Source organism: Microtus ochrogaster, chromosome 18 (assembly GCF_000317375.1).
Source record: "Microtus ochrogaster isolate Prairie Vole_2 chromosome 18, MicOch1.0, whole genome shotgun sequence".
Taxonomy (NCBI): Eukaryota; Metazoa; Chordata; class Mammalia; order Rodentia; family Cricetidae; genus Microtus; species Microtus ochrogaster.
The window spans coordinates 21,577,824-21,590,058 of record NC_022020.1 but is presented as its reverse complement, the minus strand read 5'-3'; the positions used below and the strand labels follow the sequence as shown (position 1 = coordinate 21,590,058).

Here is a 12,235-nt window from a genome sequence, read left to right as displayed (position 1 = left end):
TATAATATAATATCACAATATAATATAATATAATACTGGCTTTTATTGATAAATAATCTGGTTCTAGGTATAATTTTGTGAGAAAGTTTGTCATTGGTGGGAGATGATCTCTTTCTCACAGTTAAAAAAAACAGAAATAAAAGAAAAAAGTAAGCTGGAAAAAAACACAACTACATAATTATTAACCATCAATAATCTTAGGAAAACACAAATAGCTTTAACTTGCAAATTTAGAACAATAATATCAGGGAAAAGGTGACAATGTCCCATTCCTTGGGATGCTTTTTGGCTTATTGCTAGCCTTAAAACCTCCTCAGCTCTCCTCACGGGCCAGGAAGGGGCATGTGAGGGGCATTTAGTTCACATATAGACAAGGCTTGTGGCTATGTCTTGTTCAAAATACACACGTGGCCCTCAGGTTAAGACGCCAAACCTGAAATGACGAGTTTGGCACCGGGAAAGAGGATGAGCCAGACTAATGGTGGAGAAACTGCCTTGCCCTTGCTTCTTACGGTTCATCGTTATCATTCTCGTATTGCTGGATAGAGTGTCTTCCAATATCAGAATATCCACAAAATATATTTTATTTAACATATGGACTGATGTATATTTGATTAAATTCACTTTTATATATGTGAAAAATATGACAAAGGCAAATACAAAAATATTTGTTGCTACCGGTCAATAATGTAGCTCTTAAATGTCCAGTGTAATGGGGTTGGTTATAGGTGAGATACAAAACATGCCACTTAAATAGTTTAGTATGAAAATAACACGTTTAAAGCAGGAGAGACTTTAATTTTCAGTTAATAGCTGCCTAGTTATTAGCTTATTGATTTGACTCAATTACACATTAAAGTTTGTCCATGTATAAGATAGTATACCTAGTTACAAATACTTACAGCAAAATCATAGAATAATTCACATAAAAATTACAGTGATGTAAGATGCCAAAAAAGAAACAATTTAAATACTCACACAGATAGAACTTGATTACTACAATGTGATTTTGTAAGTAGAGAACGATTTATCAATTAAAATAAATTAACAAACTGTACTTCACCAATCCCAAGATATTTTTTCAGTTTCATCTATATGAACTACATACGGATTTTTCATAATGAATACTGTCATACAATTCCAGTTGCCTAGACAACAGACATGATCTTGTCACCGTTAGGAATGGCACAGATGGACTTGCTTCGGCAGCAAACACAAGGAAACTGGAACAACGCAGAGAATGCCATAGCCCCTGAGCAAAGCTGACACACAAATTCATGAAGCATCCCATTTTGTAAAATGACACATACTTGTCAGATATTATAGTTCACATATGAAATTCTATGATGGGGGAGAGTCATCTGTTTTGTGTTGATTTCATTGGTTAATAAAGAAACTGCCTTGGCCCTTTGATAGGACAGAAAATTAGGTAGGCGGAGTAGACAGAACAGAATGCTGGGAGAAAGAAACCCAGTCAGGCAGTCACCATGATTCTCCCACTCCAGACAGACACAGGTTAAGATCTTTCCTGGTAAGCCAGCTCGTGGTGCTACACAGAATATTAGAAATGGGTTAGATCAATATGTAAGAGCTAGCCAATAAGAGGCTGGAACTAATGGGCCAGGCAGTGTTTGAAAGAATACAGTTTCCGTGTAATTATTTCCGGGGTAAAGCTAGCCGGGTGGAGGGCCGCAGCCCGCCGCCGCTCATATTACAACAATCCTAGCATTCAAGATGCTGGGGCAGGAGTGTTGTCATGAGCTTGGTGGCAGCCTTTGCTAGATAGGGCGCTCTAGGCCAGAGCAATTTCCTGCCTTCACAGAGACAGCTACAACAAACTGCTTGTTGCTCCTGAAGCATCCTCAGACACCTCCAGCCCTGTAAAGCTGCATTCAGCACATCACAGGAGGACTACAGGGAGGGCAGCTACAAACCAGAAAGACTAAAAACTTCCCCACACCTCAGGGGCCCATCAGGCAGGTGAGAGACAGAGCATGAATACAGCACCTATCAGAAGAACTCACTACTGTGGTATTCTTTGAAGGATGCTCATTCATCAACACTCTTGACAGCTCACAGAATGACACCCAAGAGAAGAAGTAAGCATTAGCAATTCAATCAAGCAGTGATTCAAGCATAATTGAACCAAAAATGTGAAGAGGTTTTTAGACATATCTTCCTAACAGTTCTTATGCTTCCCATCCCCTATACACAGAGCAATGTGATAAAAAAAAAAGTTAGAAAGATCTCTTTTAACAAAATTGTCAATTAAATTAGCAACAGTTCTTTCTAAGTGAATATAATAATACTCATGAATTAAATATGTTTAAAACCCAGGAAAACACAAGGATAGAACTGGGAAAGCACATTGTTAAAGGAAAAAGAAATTATTAAAAAAAATGTACACACAATAGGGTCTTATTCATACAGTTTTGTAGCCGTGCATGCAAGAACATCTAGATAATAAAAATGAACCGAATGACTTGACATAATTGCAGCCATGAACTGAGCCAGGAGAGCTAGGACAGTCAGCATCTGGAATCCCAGGATACTCTGTCTTAACTGAACTACTTGTATTTATAAATATTTTAGGCTGTTAGGTAAGATTATTTTATATTTTCTTATTTTCTGTAATTTGTGGATGTATTTTTATAATTAACAAGGTAGTAATCAAATAGATATGTAAGACCAGCTTCTTCTGCACAAGATATATGCTGATGGCAAGCATTTTAACTCCATCTCCATGCTTATGACTTTTTAGCAATAATATATTTTCCAGTCAAGCACTTTGTCTTAAGAAAAAAATAAAAAACAAAAAAACAGTGTATGTTCACTTTGGGCAACTATTAGTTAAAACATACATGCAGGAAAAAGAAAAAGCTATCGAATATGAAGGGTGTTTAATTTTAATGGTTCCATTTGATTGTTTGAGAATTTTGTACATGCATACAAGGTACACTGATTACGTCCACTCCCCACCCTCTCTACTCTAATTCCCTTCCTGTCCCCACCGCCACTATTCTCTCCCAAAATCATGGCGGTTTGTTTGTTTCTCTACGCAGCACTGCCGGCACATGTATGGATAAATACGGGCACATGTATGGATACATACCAGATTCTGTATGGATACGTACCAGCACATGTATGGCTACGTACCAGCATCTGTATGGATATGTGCCAGCATATGTATGGATATGTATTGGCATCTGTTTGGATATGTCCGGCATCTGTATGGAGATGTGTCGGCATATATATAGAGATGTACCAGCATATGTGTGGATATGTACCGGCATATCTGTGGGTGTCGGGCCATATGATGGAGCATGAGAAGCCAGTTGAGCAGATTCCTGAAGAAAATGACTCTCCTGCTGCCAAAGCCCCTCCGTGAGACTTTGTGACCAGCTCCTCCTTCCACCTTTTCTGACTTGAACTTGTGTGGGTCTCTAGCACACTGTCACAGATGATGTGAGTTCATACCAGCAACTGTCCTGTTTGTGTTCTGAACACAGATTCATTGTTGTCATCCATCCCTTTGGTTCTTAAAACTTTGTGGCACCCTCTTCTCTGAAGAGTCCTAATTTGAGGAGGAAGCTGTCTAATGTTTGTACGGGCAATATTTACTACGATAAACTAACCAAAAGTAAACCATACACATATACAAATCTCACTAAATGAATAATGAAACTATTTTTTTTCTTAGAATTGTAGTTAAAATGCTTTCATTTTCCACACTAGCCTTCAAGCTTTTTAAAGTAAAATAACTAGGGAATTATGCACAATTGTACTTAAATGCTGTATCAACTTGATTGTCCCTCTTTCTACCCCTGACCCAGTGGTATTAGCCACATAGCCGTGTCTGTCCTTTAACTCTCTCTTTGAAGGAAAAAAATGAAAAGAAAAAGATAATGTAATAAATTTGTTGCCGTGATAACAGAAAATTTCTTGTCAATAGCATTTTGTGAGAAATATCCACTTCCACCTAATCTTCTTATAATAACACTTCTTATTTAGTCTTTAAAATTTTATATATGTATACAAAGTATCTTGATCATATCTAAAAGTTTCACTTACTTACTTTTATCTGTATGTGTGTATGTTTGCATGAGTTTATGTCCACCGTGTGCGGTATAGGCTAGAAGATGTTGGAGCCCCTAGAACTTGAGTTACCAGGTGGGCATGAGTCACCGAATGTCAGTGCTAGGAAAAAATGCCAGGATCTCTAAGAGAAGAATGAATGTTCTTAACTACGGAGCCATCTTTCTAGCCCATCATGTGCTCCTTTCAAAATTATTTATTTGTCTGTTCTTTATTTATTGATAACCCAAAGTCCAATTAGTGCTGATCATATGCACATGGGTATAGGCACCCACTGGGACACGGGCACTAGCCAGTAGCCATGCCCCCAATACCCCCAAAGAAATGTGACTCTGCCTACTGCAACAACCATTACCTGCCACTAACTCCTCTGTTAGGGGCGGGGTGTTGAATTTGTTTTTAACAATTTCTTTTTTTTTTTAATGCTAAAACTTTTAACTGCCTTGACCTTCTGTGAGTCTTGAGTAGGTAAACACAGCCACCGCGAGTTCCTACATAATTTATGAACATGCTTTAAACCCTTATCATTTGCTGTCCCAAAGGAAATCCTTAATTCATACATCTCAAGCTTCCCATTTTCCAGCAGAGTTCCCTTGGTTACGTAAGGGTGGGCTCAACTCCTTCTATCTGAAACATTACTTTCATCTTCCTTCTATGGAAAGATAAATGAGGTGTGCGTTTTACAGTTCAGAAAGAAGAATTATGTAAGATTGAGCACATGTTGGAGTAGAGGTAGGAAGTTCCTCTACTTTATTCTGTGTGCGCTCTCAGTTCAGGTTGGATTCTAGGGGCTGACAAGATGGCTCAATGAAGAAAGAAGTTTGCAGTTAAGCCTGACCACTTGAGTTCAGTCCACAGCAGAAAGAGACACCAGACTCCTGCAAGTCATCGTTTGACCTCTATCTGCAATGGCACGTGAACGCTCACTCCCTTCCCTGCATGCTCAGAAAATTAATGACTGTAATTGAAAACAATTGGGATGCAATAATGGAACTTTATTGTCTTCTAGGTTATAAAGACAGGATGAAAGCTCTCATGGTATCACTGATGGGGACAGAATAACAGCTCATCTCTGGGAACAGATCCTAGAGCAAGACCATAGGACTGTTCAACACGCCAATTTTAGCAATGACTGGACTTTTGGGCAAAGGATCATGAAGCCTCCCTTTTGTGTCTTGACACCTGCCAAACAGTATCTCAGCTACAGAACAGTGACACAGAAAACAAAGAAAGTTGTTTTCTCCTCAACCTCCTTTGCCAACATCTGGAACACAGCAAAGCATTACCTCAGTCTTACTTGTTCCCACCAGATCATGTATAAGAGTATAGAGATAGCATGGCCAAGACACACCCAAAACTTAGCAAAAGCAGCCTCCACAAACCCCCTGGGCCTCCCCAGGACTGGTATCTTAACAACAATCCAATCAATACTGATATTCAATTAATATTCTGAAGAAGTATATCCAAGCACTCCAAGTTTCCACTCTGTGTGTTAATTAAAATTCTCAGAGGTTCACAGTGAGAGTGTGCTTCCTCTCTAGCCTGCTTCCCCTAGAGTTCTGCTGGCTGTCAATTTGCATACAGTGCTCACTGTGACAGAGTTACCATCTGTTTAAATAACCCACATCTCGGAGGTTTACATGGCTGCACGTGTCTTGGCAAACCTTTCAGTTTATAGATCTAGGTCAGTCCGCCTCGAATTTTAACAGAACAGTTGGTTTTCCTGTAGAAACAACTGTATTTAGACTTTGGGAGTGTTTGCGTTTTTTTAGCAAGTGTTTGATCATCTGCAAGTCCTTTAATCGTGAGAAGGCAACACTATAGAGGGAAAGAAGCATTAAAGAGGCATTAAAGACAAGAGCTTTGGAGGTGGCTTCTAACCTGATGAGTAAGTAGGTCATATAACTGGGAGGCTTGAGTCTCAAACAAAAAGGAATTTCAGTGATTTTATTTGTTTTCTTCCTTGGAAGGCATGCTCATGTTTGTTCGTTGCTTTTGGAAGGCTCTGCGTCAGTATAAAGATATGCTAAAGATGGCTTCTAAGGCAGATGCTAACCTCGTCATCTCATAAATAGCCACCTGCTGCTCTTCTATCAGAAAAATCACTTCAAAGCTTGTTCGCTTCAGTGCCTACCCTCCGACCCCAACAGTGACGTCGGGGAGTGTCCCATTTCACTAGTAAGCCACTGTCGCATACACAAAACCACACATTCTCATGCTTTTTATGAAACCCACTGGCGTTTATAAACTACACAGATAAAGTTGGGAACTCATTCTCAAGACTTCCTAAGCTCAGTTCTGCTCTGAGTTCTTATTCTACAGCTCTCCATTTTCCAATGGACCACAGAGCTCGTCTGCCTCAGGAAAATCTGTAGTAGCGCTATTTAATTCATTCAACTTAGCCATTCCAAATTGCACTGACAAACACAGACTGACTGTCTAACTGAACTCTGGGTCTCTAATACAGCAGCCATGAAGGATAACGGTTAAATAGCATAAAAATCTAGCTAATAAGGTACTAAAAATATATTAGAAAATGCATGCAAAATGACATACACACACATGCATGTGTGCATAGATTGAGTGTAACAAAAATACAATATTCATACTTTAGGTGTGAAATTTGTTATTCATGAGTCCCGAAAGATAAACAGTTAATTAGTAACATGAATTGGAGTTTACTAAAATAATTGTTTTTTGATACCAGTACAATAGTTAGATTTTGCAATTATTTTCTATCATAGAAAGGAAGAAAAAGAAATTTTTTAGAGAAAAAGATTACTCCTTCTCCGCCTGTGGCACATCTGGGCATGGTTTATACATCCTTGAGTATGTAGCATCTGGCATCATTATAAGTGGATTTGATGGTTCAGGGCTGAAGCTGATTGGCAGGAACCACTAAGATCTGCAGAAGTGGTCCTGGTGTTGCCATGGTGACAGAGCTCATCTTTCCAAGTGGCTCAGGCAGGGTTTCTCATAATGAACTATATCCTGGGCCAGGAACCCTGACAGCTCTTAACCCTACCTGGCTTCAGTCTTTTCTCTGCAACATCTGTTATTCGACCTTAAGTTCTGAAGTCAAGATTCAATCACTTTAAACTATGACTGAAGCTACTTCAGACAAAGGAAACTTAGTGGTACAAACCGGATTTCATTCAAATAAATTGCACAAATTCTCCTTTCTGAATGGGTCTCTCATGCTGTTAACTCCAAGAGATGCCATGTATACCGAGGCAGTGATTTGGGGGCGCTAAACCCTAGAACACTTCCAGAATTGCCCCCCCCCAAAATTATGTGGCAGTATCATGGTGCCACTGAATTGGTGTCAGCCAATAATACAGCATTTTCAATCCTTTCAAAGACCCCTTTCAAATAGAAAAGAAACAATAATTTTCTAAGTAGGTTGGAATTTTTCTATGATCACTTAAAACAGTCTGTTGTTGTTGTTGTTGTTGTTGTTGTTGTTGTTGTTGTTGTTGTTTTCTGCCTGATTCTTTGGAAGAAAAGAACTGAGCAGGGATTATTGGTTTGTGCTTTTAATGAGGCAAAGATCCCCTTAGAGACACCTAGTAAGTCTTGCTAAGATATAAACATTTATAAAACCCCTCTCCTTGAGACTCACTGTAATAAATTCAATTGTAAAATAAAAAGTGTGCACTCAGCGGTGCACAGCATTGTTCCCTGGTCTACTCATGAGCTGCACACATTGCCTGGTGTACTGCACAGATGCTGCATGCTCAGTTCTGTCGGCTAGGCACTTATTTACACAGACCTAGCAATTTCGTGTGTGTACATGTCTGTGTGCATCTACTCTATGTATGCACACATATATGAATCCATATAATATAGTGCATAGGACTTTATGGGTGAGTATGTATATGTCAGTGTCAGAAAAATATATTTCATTGAGCTTTTTAGTCTTTCATGTTGGCAAATAGCTTTTCCCCAAATTATTCTGGATTATTTAAGGTTCACCATAAAAACAGTTACAATTGTTTATTTTCATTTGATATGGAAACACATTATTGTGTAAAATTATAAAATGCAGCTATATCGTAGATCCCAGCTCGTGTCCATTTGAAAGAAAAGGCAGGTCTATGGAGCTGCCCAGGGGTCTGTGATGAGTCTAGCATGACCACACAAGTCTTCCCTGGGCCATTTGCACAGCCCCAGACTCATTTCTCCAGGCTGGAGGCAAAAGGAAAACACTAGAATCATAACAACAGCAAGAAGACCTATTGAGAAAATACCTTCAAATACTATTCTAGCTACTGCAACATAAACTAATAGAATCAGTTAACTCTTTAAGTTCTAAAAAGGGAAATTTATCATATATTAGCTCTCCTTTTTTCCAAGTTACACCACATACCAAAATGATCAAGTAACCATTAACCACGTCTGAGAAATAACCGAGCGTTGCTTCTGCTAATACTTTATTGAAAAGTTCCCAAGGTCACAACTTTTATATTTGTGTACCAATTATGCTCTCAGCAGATTTGATGCCCTTACTGCTAAGAAACAGAATACAATCATTTGGTCCCCTGGGCATCAACGATGATATGAAATGGATGGGATCATGCCATGTAGCAGCACAGTTGAGACACACAAGAAGTAAGATATAAACTTAGAGGGGGAAATGTGACTGATTTCACGACCAGCTCTGTCGTTACAACATCTAGATCAGCTGCAAGGTGATATCGAGTAGCGCTGCTCTTTCCCAACTGTGGGCATGATGTCCCTTATGGAGGGAAGCTTTCACAGGAAGTTCCCAGGGGAAGTAAAGATAAAATGTCTACAAATCCGCTGAAACTGTGATGAGCAATTGGCTGAGTTTAACATCACTTGGAGTCCCTGGAAATTTGCTGTGTGTTCTCAGTGATGAATGGTGACTCTAATGCTTTATGACACAACCTAACTGATGCCAGAATTTGAGTCAACGATTGTCTTCCAGCCCACTGCTACAAGATCAACTCAAGGCCATGTTCTACCTTCAATGGACTTCATCTTGAGCGGTTCCATTCCTGTGGCCTTAGAAACCACAATAAAGCACTAGAATTCAAATGCCACTACCATTCAAGGGACGTCTTTGGTCTGTAAGATCAGTTTCTCAGAATTTATCTGCCCTATGCCAATACCTTCTTTTTCTTAATTCTTCTCTCAAACAATACATCCCGAGCAATTTCCCCTCCCTCCACTCCTCACAGTTCTCACCCCTCCCTCCCCTCCCCCAGATCCACTCCTCCTCTTTTGCCCCTCAGAAAAGAACAGGCCTCTCTGGGCCAGTATCTTACTGAAATATAAACATGTGTAATGTTCCCAGTAGCACATCACGGGGTAGGGATGCAATGGAGGACAGAAATCAGTCCGGTGAAGGTTTTTATCTAAAATGATCGATCCTCAAGTTGCTGTCCACAGAGAAGTGGTAGCAAACTGTGTGTGTAGTTTGAAGACCAAGTTGCTTATAGACTTCGTAGGTAAAAGAAGCTAAACCTCTAATGGCAAAAGAACAATAGCTAGGAATAAAACTTTTACAGCTTTTTTTTTCTTCCAGAAGGAAAACTTCCGCCTTTAACATCACTTGTATTTACCTACATTTATGAAAGAAAAGTTACCATTATAACCTAAGCTGCTTAAGGAAGGCAGGGTCAAAATGAAGCAAAACTCACCAAAGTACTCCTCCCAAAACCATCCCAAGGGACTATTTAAATGACAGATTGCAAATGTTAAATTTCAAATCAGGCAACATCTGGGGAAAAAGTACTACAGGAGGAATTAAAGTAAAATAAAAACTGGATGCAAGGGGCAGACAAAACATAGACATAGTGATGGACAAAGAAATCATAGATCAGTTCCATACATGGTTATTGCAGATAAGTTTTTGTTGCAGCTTTCAAAGACTGCCGTAACAATTTATCAGTCAAATCGCAAATGAGAACAATAGGAAAAATGTCAACGAAATACAGAGAAAAGGAAATTAAAATAATGTGAAAACCAAGGTCTTGAAGAGGGAGACGGTAAGCTGCTAAATGGATACCTCTTATGAAAAGTGAAATATAAGTTTAAATGTGTATTAAATTTGCAAGTCTTCCACTAGAAGAAGAGAAACACTTAGTGTCTGCAACCAAAACCAATTCAGATTTGGTCAACGTCGGTTTTTTTTCCAAGTCAAATTGGTATTTTTAACCAGGTTATTTGCCACCACAAAAATAGAACTATTTACATAAAATCCAGATGGCTCGGAAGGTCTACATTTTAAAAAGGAAAAAGATGTAAATAGGGAATAGAAAACTATGTTAGTAAAAAAAAAAAAAATCAGGAAGACCGCTTTGTAAAAAAAATAGGATAACACTGAGAAGCTTTATCCACTCAGTGTTCACATCTAGAGAGGATGGGGAGGGACAGCTGGCACCGAAGGCCTTGGGGAAAGCTGCACGGGGGCCGACCGCTGTAGAAGCTCCCTAAAATAGAAGCACCTAGGAAAGGAATCTAAATGACATCATCAAATAACAGGGGAGACTACACTCCACCTAGACATCTGATGCCATGAAATAAAACCTCCTGTGCCAGGAATAAGTTACATCTTGTTGAAATGTAGGCAAAAGGAATCCCATAGAAGATGCTCCTAAACATCACAGGCTATGGTGAAGGCTATTGGTTACCCTCCATTACCTAATGGTCAGTCCCTATCACCGAAGACACCACTTACGTCATCAATCCTAAAGAAACTGTTGGTGCCCAACTAGAAGCTTCACCCCTACTGACTAGTGTTCATGGTGCTACAAGGTGCCTTGCATGCTGCAGGAGGAGAAAAAAAATGATGAGTGTCACCCCACTGCAAACCCTGCAGCTTACGACGGAGACCTGCCTGTAAGCCAGACTGGTGCAGCAGTGATACCGTGCCCTCAGAGGAATCGGCCACTTGTTACTGGATTTAAGACCACTCCACGAGATGGAACCCATACCTGCCACGGCTCAAGTGGCCGGCAACCTGAGACTAGATAGGTCATAGACAGGCCTAGGGAAGCTATCATTCTGCTAAGGAAGCATAGGAATAAAATGACTCCTACTGACAGACACACTGCTGTATCCATAGATCGGAGCATCACTCAGCTGTCATCAGAGAAGCTTCTTGCGGTCAGTGGGAATTAACACGGCGATCCATAGCAGGACAGTATGCAGAGAGTGAGAGTTTGGAGCACTCAGCCCTAAAGGAGCCGTCTTTATCAAGGCCCTCCTCTCCAAGGCTCAGGGATCTATGCAAAAGGGGAAGTAGAAAGACTGGATGCAGTGGCGCACATCTTTAATCCCAGCACTTGGGAGGCAGAGGCAGGCAGATCTCTGAGTGTGAGGCCAATCTGAGTTCCAGGACAGCCAGGGCTATAAAGGGAAGCCCTATCTCAAAAAAAAAGTAGGGGGAGGGATGGAGAGAGAAGGGAGAGGAGGAGGAAAACTGTCAGAGGAGATAGAGACAAAGCAGGGCGGATGCACTCATAAACCCCCAGAGAGTGCTGCAGCACACACGAGACCTAGCCAGGCTCAACCCAGACTGAGATCCAGCAAGGAGAAAGAGAAGAGGACACAATGTCCCGTCCCCAACTGAGAGGCTATTTGCAATTGAGACTTGCTGGGAAAGGGAAAATCAGTTTTCACCAAAGGAATGTCACTGGGAAGATCAACAACACTAGACCAGGCCCCGTGCCCTGGCTTAGCTGTCCAACACAAAGAAGACTCCACATTGTGTGTGCCTATGTAGTTTTTGTTTATGTTTCATTTTTGTCTTACTAATTTTATTTCTTTTTGTTGGTTTATATTTTCATTTTTTGCTGTTTTTCTAATTTTTATAGAGAAGCAGAGAACATAGAGTTGACCGATTAGGGAGGTGGGGAGGATCTGAAAGGTCTTGAGGGAAGGGAAAGAATATGATCGAAATAGAATGTGTGATATATTACTTAAATAAAAAATTAATATTTAGAAAAATATATTATGAAAATTGGCACAAAATACACTATGCACATTAAAAAGTTCCCAGACAAGATGGAAGGTGGGGACCAACACCTAACGTGGTCTCCATACATGTGCACCGTACACACAAATGCACACACATGTGTATGCACACACAAGATAGGACCAACACCTAACG

At 40.1% G+C, this 12,235-nt stretch overlaps 1 protein-coding gene and 2 pseudogenes across 1 annotated transcript in view; 1 reads left to right on the top strand and 2 right to left on the bottom strand.

Moving 5' to 3' along the window:
• Camk4 (calcium/calmodulin dependent protein kinase IV) overlaps nt 1-12,235 on the bottom strand; it is a 223,147-nt gene that overhangs the window by 158,825 nt on the left and 52,087 nt on the right. The window lies entirely within an intron of this gene.
• Nucleotides 1-12,235, bottom strand: part of LOC101999348 — a 112,702-nt pseudogene that overhangs the window by 81,197 nt on the left and 19,270 nt on the right.
• LOC113457124 lies at nt 1,198-1,297 on the top strand (annotated as a pseudogene).